This window comes from Aedes aegypti, chromosome 2 (assembly GCF_002204515.2).
Source record: "Aedes aegypti strain LVP_AGWG chromosome 2, AaegL5.0 Primary Assembly, whole genome shotgun sequence".
NCBI classification, from domain to species: Eukaryota; Metazoa; Arthropoda; class Insecta; order Diptera; family Culicidae; genus Aedes; species Aedes aegypti.
The window spans coordinates 342,094,753-342,109,250 of record NC_035108.1 but is presented as its reverse complement, the minus strand read 5'-3'; the positions used below and the strand labels follow the sequence as shown (position 1 = coordinate 342,109,250).

At 36.2% G+C, this 14,498-nt stretch overlaps 1 protein-coding gene across 7 annotated transcripts in view; it reads right to left on the bottom strand.

The window, feature by feature from the left end:
* LOC5579463 (probable G-protein coupled receptor 158) overlaps positions 1-14,498 on the bottom strand; it is a 382,902-nt gene that overhangs the window by 314,806 nt on the left and 53,598 nt on the right. For all 7 annotated transcript variants that reach the window (XM_021846130.1, XM_021846133.1, XM_021846132.1 and 4 more), the window contains one exon: positions 7,905-8,451. The gene's annotated coding sequence lies outside the window, so the exon portion shown is untranslated. The remainder of the gene's footprint in view (positions 1-7,904; positions 8,452-14,498) is intronic.

Here is a 14,498-nt window from a genome sequence, read left to right as displayed (position 1 = left end):
TCAAAGGATGACCCAGTTCACCCAGTGACTCGCTTGGTTATCATTAACTGAAGGTTATCAAGAAACGTTAAGTTAACATTGAGTTATCAGACGATAATTTATCATTCAAAAACCCTGTATGTAACATATATGAAGATACTTTGGGTTCCCTGTATCTTCTTAAGTAGACTTTCAATTAACATTCCTTTCTTTCCTTAGTGATTGTACGGAAGTGTCCAGGTGCACAAAGTCATCCTTGTTTTGTTTATTTCACTTATGTTGTAGAATGCGTTAATCCAAAACGTTTTTTTTTTGTGATGCTACCGTCAAGCTACCATTCACCGTGCTTTAAAAAAAAAACTGCACTTCAAACAATTGTACATTTTTTCCAAATCATTGGAAGTTAACTAGAATACCACTACGAAGCGTGCAATTATACCATAACTCAGGGAAAAATCTAAAATCAGTGATGTAAAACAAAAAATACTCAAAAATTATGATTACAAATATCATGTTAAGGTCACCTCGTACCGTTCTATGTCTCCATTCATCGTGCACGCTGGTGCACCATTTACCGTGCGTATAGTTTTCGTCATGATTTAATTTTGTATATTAAAGAAACGTTGTTGTTGGTGGAGCAAATATGTTGCTGATAGTGTGCGCACTCATTTTGAAGGGTATTTAAATCTTATTTTACAATAAAAGCCATAAAAAGTTGAAAAAATGGCTACATCATTATTTTTTCATAAAAATCGTTATAGGAGGTTTGACTGTATTGTTCAAACCATTTCGTATTTGCTCAAAAACTAAATATGAAGTAGTTAAATCACGACACAACAATGAATCCAATATTACCCAATAATTTCAAGCCTTTTATACTAATGCACGGTAAAAGGAACCATAAATATTGAAAAGGGTCCATTCACCTGCATTTGTGTTTCGACTGAAACACAATAAAAAATCTTATTTGCATTTAATCTCGTGGTTCATACGATAAAAAACACCTTCCTAGAAGTATCTACAGCGAAAACTTGTTGAAATTATGAAAAATTTAATAATCTAATGTTGAAATAAAAAATGTTAATTTTTGGCGTTTCTACTAAGAGTATTGAAAAATCCTAAACAGAATTCACATGATTCTGACTACATGAACTAGGTTTTTCAAAATTTTTAGTGACAAGAACTACTTCATTTCATCAGTTTTATCTTATTTTGCTGACAAAAGAATAATTTGTGAAAATTGAATGAATATTCTGTAGGAATTTTTATACATGCGCGGTGAATGGAGGCCGCACGGTGATTGGTGACTTAACCGTATATAAATAAAAATTTATAAAAACCGATAAAAATGAACATTGTTAGCCACGATTTGTACAAAAAGCTATGCTTATTCTACTTCTTGACATTACGTTCTCACTGGGACAAAGCATGTTTCTCAGCGTAGTGTTCAATGAACCACAGTTATTAACTGAGAGCTTTCTTTGTCAAAGTTTACATTTTCCATTCGTATATCGTGTACGATGATATTTTATGCCCAGGGAAGTCAAGAAAATTTCCATTACGAAAAGATCCTAGACCGATAAGCTATGCTATGCTATGCTGAAAAAAGGAGGCCGTACCATGCTGGATGATTTGACCGCATCAAATATGCGCAAAAGTTATTCATCAGATTTCCTTCTCAAGGGCTCCCATGGTGAGCGAAACAGAATTTGGCGGAAACCGGTGAGCACTTATCAAAACTTTCAACTCAGACAAATAGGAGATTTCGGCTGTGTTTGCGTTCAACTTGTCGGTGAACAATTTTCGTACCGCAACATTCCAGTTGATGTTTGTTTCTTGGTTTGAATATTATCCACATGGGTTTAACTAGCCGAAAGAGTGCTCAAGTTTGGAAATGGATTATTTTTGGGGAATCTAATTGAAAACCCTACATCACTACTAAGAGAATGTAGTATTGCTTTTTGGTTTGGTGAAGTTCAGGAAAACTACTTACAGAGAGCCGAAATGTTGGACAATGAAAATATATAGCTGTTTTTTTTATAATTCACAGTCTACATTCAGTTGATGATCAATTGTGGGGACCAAACGCAAACGGGTGTAAGTGACATTTTGGTCGATTTTGAGTTGAGTATCCAGCTATTTACGCTAGCATGCTATAATGTTTGAACCACCCCTCAGTGACGTGTCTTGCAGACTACAAGGGGGTAGTCACTCTACACAGTGTGCCTTGCACAGCTTATGCACATCTCGGCACACTGACTGGCTCTATTTTCCATAATGTGTTGCTATAAAAATTTCATTCTCAGCATTATTATTATTGCAGCTTAACTGTTTGCGTTCTGTCATCTGATGGAAAAACTAATATGGACTACGGCAAAAACACGCACTGTTTTTATGTTAATTTCCTATTCAAAAACTTATTTTTATACCATTGAGCTGATCATCACCATCTCATCTGAGCAGCTTCACAAATCCATTGAGAAGATGGAGTGCCAAGAGAACCGTCCTTCGATGCATCCCAAGCCCCGAGTTTAGAACTTCTAACTTGTCGTGAAAGTATGACAAGATGTGGAAGCTAAACAAAATCAATATAAACATTGTTCATATCGTTATTGAGTTGGCCCCTAATACTTTATGGTAAGGGCCTAAATAAAGATAGGTTTGAGGGTTTTATGCCTATAGGAGAAGAGATTTTTTTTCACTCCTATAAGCTTTCCCTCATGCAAAAAAAATATTTTTATTTTAGATCGAAGCTTCAGATACCTTTTGCCTTTCTTGGTTGGTGAAGAGTCTTCGATAGGCCACCTAACCAGGGTTGCGCTACCTACATCGTGCTAGAGGGGCTGCCTACTCGGTGCTGACACGATACAGCATCGTCCGCTTGTTCTTTACATGGTCATAGCCATCACAACCATCCACCTTTATCAGGGCTTTGGACCTCAATAGTTTTCTATTGAGCTCTGGTTCTCAATAGTTTCAAGTTCTTTCGGACATGCTAATGGTGAACCGTCATGCGCTAGCGGTGTTCAGAACTCATATCAAATTTCTTAAGCGGAAAAATGGCTGAAACAATGAAAGGGAAATGGAGGGGTTTGAAAATGTTCAGATCGATGCAGTTCTCAACTCATGTGGTTAAACTTAGAAACGTTCTCTTAGATGATAGAGAGGGGTTTGATTGTTAAGTACCCCAAACATAGCAAAGATGTGGCTACCCGGACCTAATTCCCGAAAGAATCAGCTACAGCCTTGAAGGGCACTAAACCTTCTCGAACCTTTTAATTATCGTTCCAAAAATGCGTTCTAATAAGCTTGGTTTAGATGTTTTAAGACAAATTTTACACATTCTATGAAATTAGAGGTGTCCCGGTGAACTAGCAAAATAATATTAATTCACCTTGAAGGCATTTTTCTAATAGTTATTGATTCTTGGTGGCCATATCATACCTAACTCCAAGAAACAACTGTATTTTAAAATTTGCCTGCCTACGAGGATAGAGGACAAAATGATAACATAAGAAAAATTTCCGTCTAGGGAGAATTACAAACTGACGTCCATTGTTTTTGGATTTCTGGGCCCTCCCCCATTGCTTTTTCCAATGCCACCTGTTACACTTCTTTTCCAAATGATTAACGTATGTTTTAATGTTCCCCCAGTTCGGTAAAATTTGATTGGGCACGTCCAAAAACAAATTGTTTGGCGTTATTTCCATATTATTTCTGTTGACAAAAAATATTGCTGTTTGCATTTGAGGTGCAAATCTAACCTAAACGTCCTTCAAATGCGGTAACACCATGGGTAACACAAAACAATCAAAGGACACCTGGCAACGATTATATGAATCACCGCCGCCCTAGCAAGAAAAAATATCTTTGACATCGTATTTCTTGTGAAATATCTTACCGCGTTTGGTGTTCCCGCATTTGATATTTGCATTTCAAACGCACACACCAATAAATGAAATGCTATGATTGCTACGATAAATTTCAGTTCAGTGTCATTTTATAGCTCCTGGGCTTATAGTGAAATTTTTCATTTGGGCACACCTAAAGACACAGTAAAAAACGTTGCCGCAAATCGATGCGCCAGTTTTGTGTGGAGTGACCACCCCCTTGAGACACTATAATTATGTTTATGGCTGGATCTATGTAAGCTTCGGATATAACAATTCGGTTTTATTGACATGAAAAGTAAAAAAATTTCAATAATTTTCAAAACTTCAAATAATATCAACTATTTTCAATTTTAGGATGAAGAAAGATCAATGACGGCAGGTGGAAACTCAGGAAATATCTCCAATATTGTCGGCGCGGTAAAAAAAATTAGAAACGGTTTCTCACGGTTTTTGGAAGTGGTGCATTCGATTTATGTCTGGATCTCGCATAGCTTACGAGAAAAATCCAACTTCGGTGAATTGCACTTTTTAATCATTGATCGAATTTACAAAATTTCCCTGGGCCTGAGGATCGCTGAATATTATAATACGCAAAGTTTAAAGTATCTACTAAAATTGAACAGTTCAGTTCTCTGGGTGAAACCACTGGTGATTTTTACTTGATTCTTTGGATTTTAAATTATAGCCAGACGGTGTTCACTCATGCCGTTTGATAAATATGGTTTCCACAACATGCCCCCATCTTCTCCCTTACAAAATATAACATTGCTGTCCGACACATGCTCAAATTGGATGTATATGGTACTTTTCCATTACCATGCAAACCACACAGATTGATTTTCAAACTTCTCAGATCATCTTTCACCCTTTTTTCTTTAACTTTAGACATACACTATACCAATTATTTTCATGGACTTATGAAAATTTTGCCTTTCTAACTATAAATCAGTCAGCCCTGTTCAACACTCGTCCCGTTTGGTACCCTTTTACCCCGAATGAATTCCAATATAATGGAGGAATGTCATCAAAGTCATCATGATAATATTATTGTAAAATCGGAAAAATATAATTGATGGCGTTCAGAAAAATAGCATTCAGAATAATGGCATTCTGTGTGTCACGTTAATATTCATGGCAAGAGTGGGGGTCTGGCAAAGGACCCCGGTCCGTACAAATTAGCTTTTGCATGGACAAAAAGCCAGGGAGGAAGAATGACATGGAAATGAAAAAAAAACGACTTTGTTTATGGACAGCTGATAAGCGATTGTACACAAATTATGTCACGTCAAATTGAGACTTTTTCAGCCCCCACGTTTTTCGTTTGAAGCTTTCAAAAAATTGTAAGGCTTGTCACGCTATACCTGTCCTTCTCCCCCCTTGGAGTGTGATGTTATTTGTGCATGACCCCTAAGATAGTGTACACTAGTACAGTAAACATATTTATAAGGAACAAATGCAATAATGAATTGAAAGCAATGACATGTATCATAGAAATGATCGAAACTCGTAATTGAGCGATCAAGTATCTCAGAAGCTTAGTTGGTTAAAGCGCTCGTTTAGCATATGAGTATTTATTTTAGCATTAATTTAACTCAAAATTACCACTCCATTACCGTGATGCATCAATACCCGGACGTTTAAGCAAGTGCAAATCTTCAAACTCAATTTTGAATAAGTTTCCTTTGAGTTAAGTGGATGTCTAATTGTCTTACAGACAAATATACATTACATCTTGCTAATAATGATGAATTTTACGTTGAAAATTACAATAATAGCGTGTAATTCACTAATACAATGAGGTAAGTCTTGTCCTTTAATCCGGACACTAGAAGCAAGCTTTGTATTTAAATCAGGACACTTTGGAATCATAATCCGGACAGTTACTTTGTAACGTGAAAAATTCGTGGAAAGTTAATGAAGGCATTGCTTTAGTCGATAATCACCTCAGTTATACGAATTTTAGGCTTCAACTTACACTACTGAACACAAAATAAGAAAATTTTGGTTTCGATTGCTTCAGTATAAGCTGAAGATATCCTATTCGCTGCTGTGGGTTTGAGCTGCTTCATTGATATTTGAAATAAATCGTTTTAGGGCAAACAAAAGGGTGTATGTTCACTTATAACACTTCTAACAATAATGTAGTAGCTGTATTGTATAAATTTTCCTCAAATCCAAACAAAGAAAAACAATAATCAAAGAATATAATTTCAGCACTATTTCGATGAATGAATATTGTGATGCGTTCGTCGCAGTTTTATTAATTGAACTGGCACTGGCAAAGGAATGAAGTCTAACTGGGGCTACAAAGCGTTTTTAAAAGTGTAAATTACGAGTAAAACTAAACATATTAACATTCAATTATACTTCTATTTGATGAATATTATCAGAGTGTCCGGATATTGATACCGTCCGGATTTTGATTCACCACGGTACCACGCGCAATGAGTCATTAGGCGGCATCCACAAATTACGTAACGCTCTAAGGGGAGGGAGATCAGGCTCAAGCGTTATGGCTCATACGAAATACTGAATTTTTTCATACAAAAAGCGTTACGGAGAAGAGGAGTTTCAAATTTTGGCGTTAGGTTATTAATGGATACTCTAATTTGCAGTGAGCATGGTTTTGTAAAAAAAACTTAAATAACTCCAAAATGGAAAAAGATAGCGAGTTCCATTACGCACCAAATAAACTCTAAATATGGTCCATTGACTGGCTACTCTAATGGTATATATGAATGAAAAACGTTGGAACCAGAAAAACGTTTTTTTATATGGACCACCCTATGTCAAAAGCTCTTAATCGGTCTATTCGAGAACCACAGGAAATTTATTCAGCTTGGATGCTTAAAATTGTATTGTCTGCATGCAACTTTTCTGAAGAACGTATACCATAAATACCAAAAATAAGAAAGTTTACTATTTCACTTTTATGAAAATATGTACCACTCTAAGCTAAGACAACACAATAAAAAAAAATGTATATTTTTCATTTTTTTTCCAATTAACTTGTAATAAAAGAAGAGCCTAGTTTTATGAAATGAGTGGGTCAAGTTAAGTATTAAATTAAGTATACCAAAAATTTTGCAGTTTCCAAGCTTTGCAACAGTTTTTTGTGGTTTTTCTGCTCAACAGATAAAAACACATAATTCGTAGAAGTTTGCCTGTTTGCTGAAAAAAATTTCCGAGTCAATTTTCTCAAAACAAGATTTTTGTCACATACAATTCTTTGCTGTGATTATTAAGGTGAAATCCATTGCAAAACTGTAATTTCTTCATCTAGATGGAAAATGCTCAAGAAAAACTTTTGATACAATCAAGAATCGCAAAAACTTAAATTTTTATTACTTGACTATTTCTTACTTAAAAAAAAATCTGTAACCAAAATATTACCTCTTAAAACTAAAATGGAGTTATAGTTAATAGTTTAAAAAATTATACGACCAATACAAAAACATACATAGATTAACTTAAGATACTGAAATACTATATTCAGTCACTCATAGCCACGTTACTTAGAAAATGTAGTTTAGGAAAAGTGTTTGAAGTGTTTTGGTGACGCTGAAATGATTAAACGGAACCGTTCATCCCGATTTGGCTTTGTATGGCACAATACCGATTTCTGAAAACTACAAGTAGAGCATTGTATGTTGATAATCTATTTGTTTATAGTTGAGGTATATTTAACGTATATCGACGCAGCAGTTTGTTTGAATGCTTGAATGCTCACATTATACCAGTTTCTAGATCAAACGATTTTCACTGTGACAAAATGACGGTTTTATTGTTCACGCGATCAGGAGAAACAATGCAAACGGTTCAGTGCCATTGAAAGTGATAAATGTGTGAAACGATTATCACATAATTAATAACACATAGGTCAATCAAATCGTAATGATGTTTGTGAGAATGTTATTTATGATTGGCAAATCTAAAATTGCTCTAACAAGTGGATGTAAATTCCCGTCCGGCACGTGGAGTTTCAATTTCATCCGAAATTCAAAAGAAATCAATCAACGAACGCCTACTCACCGTCCCATTTAATCCACGGGAAAGCGTCTCCAACTAGCAGAACCGCCAATCTTCGCCATTCCGTTTCCAGTCATGATGCTCAAATTTCTTCTTTCACAGCACGCCGTTCGTAATCAACACAATTCTTCGATTTATTTATAAATCGCCTCGTCTTGAGGCAGTCACTGCACTATGCCGGACCTGGTGGACACGTGAACCTAACTCCCGTCGAACACGTGTCTCTTGCTTTTTCCGCCCAAGCAAATACAGATCTTGAACAACTTTCCACCTCACAAACCGTTGTTTATTCCATGTGACGAACGGCAGCTGCTCTGGATACACGTTTCAGTGCTGAAGTCACTCAACGGACCTCACGGTTGGACACTTGTTTTACTTTGCAATCAGCACACCGAAATTCTCACAAATCACAAACTCTGGCCACATCTGGCGCGACGTCTTGCGTCGAAATCTGACCCCCGTTGTTGAGTTGATTTCTCGATGAGATTTTTATTTTATTTAGTCGGCACTATCATCACGTCTTTCTGTAAACTCCGAGTTTCCGGATTCCCTTGCGAAAAATCAAGTCGTAAGATTTCTGGTTCTGCGGACCGAGCACTATGGGCCAGAAATTGTAATTTCGCGACAAAACTGTGCAATAGTTTCAGGTCAGCCCCTAAAACATCTGGGAAAGTTTTTTTTTTATTTCTGTTTTAGTATCATTCCAAACAATACATTCATTTCTTATACCTAGGCGTTCTGTGTTTGGGGAAGGGGTGGTAAAATGAACTCCTTAAAATTATCATCTTGTTTCTGATTGAAAAACTAGGAGTTTTGAAAATTCTATCGCACATCATCAAAACTAGGGATGTTATCTATAGCAGCGACACGAATTCAGACTTAAATAGCTAAATTTTCACATATTTTTATTGCTAGCAAAAATGGTGCAAATGTTCATTTTACCTGCACTTTGTGGGTAAAATGAACAGCTGTTGGTGGTAAAATGAACATCGTGCAAAAAACGTGAGCAAAACAAATATTTCTGAAAATTTTCATTGCATTGCCGAAAATATATCCATTAATGATTGTAACTCATTCAAAAAGAATACTAAAGGTATCAAATTTGACATTACATCATAACGATATTCACCTCACTGGTATATCTCTAGACTTTCGAGCTTAAAGTTACGTCAGTTCTAATTTTCAAATGTGGTTTTCTTAAATCGTAGTTTTCGTTGATATTTTCACTTTAATTGACCTTCGTATCAATCCAAACACTCCGATTTATGCTCTAAATTGTCCGTGCGTGATAAAAATTTATAGAAATGTGTTTTTTCTCAATAAAAAGCACGGTGTTCATTTTACCACCCCTTCCCCTATTAGATAACATATCATCCTAATTTGGTAAAACAAATTTAAGATTTTATTAACATTTTGTTAACAACGTATTACATTTCATTTGCCGTAGCAGTTCAGATTTTTCACAGGTGAGTTGATTCCACCTGCTTATAAGCGAAATAAAAACACGTCATCTACGAAAGTGTTTTGTTCATATCTTAGTGATAAAACGACTAATTGAAACACTCGAAAAATAGATCTGGGATTCTTCAAAAATAAAGGAGTCTACTGAGTCTACTAAGAATCTAGTCAGTAGTCTACCCATGCATTTTTCCCAAGGATATATCCAAAATGCAAGTAAAAATAAGAAGCTTCCAACGAAAACTAAGCTATCATTTTATCAATTTTCTTCAAGTATCCTCAAGAATTTTATCAGATTTCGTGAGGCTTGGCAAATTGATTTGAATATTTTAAGAAACCCCCATCTTCTTAGGACCTTACTAACGGCTGTCGGAAGATTTTATTAGAAATTTCTGGACTTCACTGGAATATCTTATCAGGTATCCGTAAAAAAAAAATCGCAGAAACCTGTCAAAGATTACATTTACAGATATCAATCAAAAATTTTAACGAAAGTCCTGTAACTAATATTTGAGGGCCGATGCTTCATACCCGTCAAAGAACATCCTCTCGTCAGAAAGCTGGCTAAACTTGAAGCCAAAGGATACAAAGGTATGTTTTATGGATAAGGCACCGTTCACGAATCAAGTTTTTTTGCACAATGGCTCAGTGGAGCAACAGAAGTCATCACGGCTTCTTAAAGGACTATTTGGGAAACACTGACTTAGACCTAAAACTGGTGCCTTGTTCAGATTACGAAGTTGTATCATGATACAAGCAACGTGATGTAACTATATCACGAAACCCATTCACACTGGCACTGGATATTAAGTTGATATTGATCGACAGCTAATACTATGGCTTAACTTTTAACTCTTCTAATATCACTGTTCTGCCAAAATCCTACAGCTACTTCCGGACCCTTTTTACTTTCCGACATCTGTTTAAATTAACTGGTGTCATTTGTTCAGCAATTTCTTTGGGATCATCTTCGGAAGTTTCTCCTGGAATTTCTCCGGAAATTTCACCAATAGTTTCACTTAAAGGAAGGTGAACTTCCGGAAGTTCCCCTAGGATTTCATCTAAGGAGTGTATCGAAAAGTAGTCGCAAACTTTCAAAACAGTCTCAAAAATAATGGGTTGAACCTACAAACAATTTTTTGATCAGAAATGCTTTACAATGTATTTAAAAATGATAATGCGGTGATATTGCTTCAATAAAGTGGCATTTTGCATGATAATTTTGCAAATTACTAACAGCTGTCGATGAAAATCTTGCACACCTCTGAAAAAATTGATAAATGTGTTAAATGTTAAGAAAAAATGGTTTTTGTTTGTGCTAATATATTCTGTGCCACAACTCTCATGACATAGTGTAAAAAATATTTTGAAAAATTCATTAACAAGCATTTGAGAGCAAATACAAAAATCGAAAAAAGTCGATTTTTAAGGACCTCGTTTTTTGTTTTTTTCTTTCTACACGTTAATGGTAATATCGAACGATTGTAATGAATAAAAATTGTTTTTTGATTGGAAAAGTTTCTTTGCATATTTATGAAGTAACGTAAGCAAAAAATGTTACTCTATATAATTACCGCTGTATATGACAGAGCCTCAAAAGTTGATTAAACAAAAGTGACTTTCTAAAACCAACCTTGTTCCAATAATTGAGCTTTTTAAGAGGAATAATTTATTTTTTTGAATTTCTTTTAACGTGCTGTGTGAAGTAAACATATTTTCCGATAGAATAAGCTTTTCATCCTATTTTGTTTGATATACATTTTGTTCAATACAAATCATCGAATCTTCAGAAGACACTTCAAAAATGTAATTTTGTGCAAGATTTTATTTGCCATGCTTTATAAACCTTGTTGTATTTATATTAAGACTGCATATTATTCAATATTTTTTTAGCTGCTTCAATATTTGATGATACGATAAAGATTTACGTGAAAAAAGCTTTTAAAAAGATGAACTATGCTCTGAGATATACCGTTTTGAATGTTAGCGACTACTTTTCGATACACTCCTTATTGGAGTATAAATTTTGATTCAACCTTTTTTGTTTTATAAAATTTGAAGCTGCGTTCTTCTGCAAACTTTTAGAAAATATTATTTTGAATAACTTTTTCGCAAACACTTTTCATCTAACTCTTTATTTGAGCTAAGTAAATTGATTCTTAAATTCTGAAATTCTTCTGAAAGTTGCTGTAGAATTCATCCCAGAGTTTACTCCGAAAACTTCCCATAGGAGTTCTTCCTGCAAGTCTTCTAGAAGTACTTCCGAAAGTTTCTCAAGAATTCCTGGAAGTTCCTCTCTAAGTTCCAACAGAATTTCTTCTTTTTGGGTAAGCTCTTTTAGAATTTCTTTCGTTAGATCCTCTCAAATTTAAAAGTTTTTCTCGAATTTACGTGGAACTCTTATTAATGTTCGAATCCTCTGAGCAGAATCTCAATAGAGAATCTTAAAAGTAGATGGAGTACCGTGTACCTTCTCATTCCGCTCCTAAATGCTTATCTTTGACAGATACGCGTATTTCGACTACCATTTGCAGTCTTCTTCAGTGTAATCCATCTACTTTTAAGTTTCTTTAGGATTTTTCTCTGGATGTTCCGCTAGGAGGTCCTCCGAAAGTTCCTGTCGGAGTTCCTCCGAAAGTTCCTGTCTGAGTTCCCTCGGAAGTTCTTGTAGAAGTTCCCCCGAAAATTCCTAGGGATTCCTTAAGAAGTTTCTGAAGGAGTTTATCCGGAAGTTCGTGTAGGAGTTCCTTCGAAAGCTTCTGTCGGAGTACCACAGAAAGTTTCAGTAGGAGTTCCTCGTATTGAATTCCTCTGGATGTTACTGCAGCAATTCACCCAAAAATTTCCTCTAGGAGTTTCTGCAGAAGCTCCTCAATAAGTTCCTGTAGTATATCTTCCTAAAGTTCCTTGGATATCTCCAGAAATTTTGCAAATAGTTTCTCCGGAAGTTTCCCTAGGATTTAATCTAGGGAGTTTTTTTTTCTGGAAGTTGCTGTAGAATTTTTCTCGAAACTTTCTCCGGAATTTTCCAGATATTCCGTAGGAGTTCATCCTGCAAGTCTTTTTAAAAATCATCCGAAAGTTTTTCAAGAATTCCTCCTGGAAGTTTATCTCCAAGTTCCACCGAAACTTCTTCTAGGACTTTATGGGTAAGTTCTTTTAGAATTTCTTCTGTAATATCCTCTAAAATTTCCTCAGGAATTTCTGTTGGAAGTTTCTTTAGCAGTTCCTCTAGGAGCTCTAAAAGTTCTTTCGGAAGTTCTTCCAGGAGTTTTTCTTGAAGTTCCTCTAGAAGGTTTTCAAAAGTTTCTTTTGGATTTATCTGAATGTTTTCTTATGATTTTTTTTCTGGATGTTCCTTTAGGAGTTCCTTCGGAAGTTGTTGGAGGAGTTCTCCCGGAAATTCCAGGGGTTCCTTCAGAAGGTTCTGAAAGAGTTCATTCGGAAGTTCGTGCTGGAGTTCCTTCGAAAGCTCCTGTCGGAGTTCCTCAGAAGTTTTCAGTAGGAGTTCCACGTAATGAATTCCTCTGGACGTTCTTGCAACAATTCATCCGAAAATTTCTCTAGGAGTTTCTGTAGAATAATAAGTTCCTGTGCTAGATTTTCTGAAAGTTCCTTGGAATTCTCCGGAAATTTTACAAATAGTTTCTCCGGAAGTTCCTCTCGCTGATCTTCGGAAATTTCCATAGGATTTAATCTAGAGAGTTCTTCTGAGTATTACTGTAGAACTTATGCTGATACTATCTCCGGGATTTTCCAAAAATTCCTATGGGAGTTCGTCCTGCAAATTTTCTAGATTTTTCTTCGAAAGTTTCTCAGGAATTACTTCTGGAAGTTCATCTCAAAGCCCCACCGAATGTTCCTCTTGGACGTTTTTGGGAAGATCCTTTAAAATTTCTTCCGTAACTTTCTTTAGGAGTTCACTTGGAAGTTTTTCTAGGAGTACTTTCGAAATTTCCTCTAAAAAATTCGGAAGTTCTTCCAGCAGTTTTCCCTAAAGTTCTTCTAGCAGTTTTAGAAAGTTTTCCAGGAATTTTTCAGGAAGAATTCTTTTTTTTCTGGAAGCTCCGCTAGGAGGTCTTCCAGAAATTCCTGTAGGAGTTTCTTCAGAAGTTCCAGTTCGGAGTTTCCAGTAAAAGTCTTTCCAGAAGTTTCAATAGGAGTTCCTTAAGACATTTCTGAGGCAATTTACCCGAAAATTCCTCCAGGAATTTCTCAAGAAACTCCTCCAGAAGTTTCTCTAGAAGTTCTTGTGAAAGTAAGTCGGATTTTTTTTTAAGTTTCACTTGGAGTTTCTCTGGAAGTTCCTCAAGGTGATCTTCCGGAAATTCTCCTTGATTTCAACGAGGGAGTTCTTCTGGAAGTTGCTGCTCCCTCCGGAATCTACTGGAAATTTCTCTGGGAGTTCCTCCGAAAGCTTCTTTAATAATTCTTTCCGAAGTTTCCCATGGAGTCAATATGGAAGTTCCTCAAGGAATATCTCCAGAAGTTCCTTCGGAAATTCATCTGCTTCCTGTAGGTAGAGTTACATTTTTCTCAGGAGCACATGAATGTACTGACGAGCCTCCAACCAAATCGTCTCTCAGCTCATCGGAATCCTAGTGTGCTGCGCTAGCCGGAGGCTCACAAAAATTCTAAAAGCGCGCGATAGGTGATGTGCTCCCGGGGAGACTCGTCTCATGTGCTGTTCGGCGCTACGGCTCGCCATCGGTATCCATGTTGTGAAACAACTGCTTAGTAACGAAGAGCCTCTACAACTATTTTCGCTCCATTATTCAGGTGTCTAGATGGCCTACATGATATGGTTGAAAACTCGCGATCCAAGAGCTACAATTTCGATCCTCGTTGAAAACTTTTGTAATCACTATTGTGCTGAATTTTAAACAATGTGATGAAGCGCATGACACCGCATTGAACCACATCTCAGGAAAAATAAGGCGCACCAAAAAATGTCTCACAATGTACAGAGCGCCCGTGAGCTTGCAAGCAATTAGGCTCCTGCTCACTAGGCTACAGCACGTGCACAGTAACTCTACCTGTAGGAGTTCTTCCGGAAGTTTCTCAAGGATTTCTTCTGGAAATTCCTCTCAAAATTGCTCCGGAAATTCCACCAGGAATTCCTCCGGAAGCTCTCTTAGG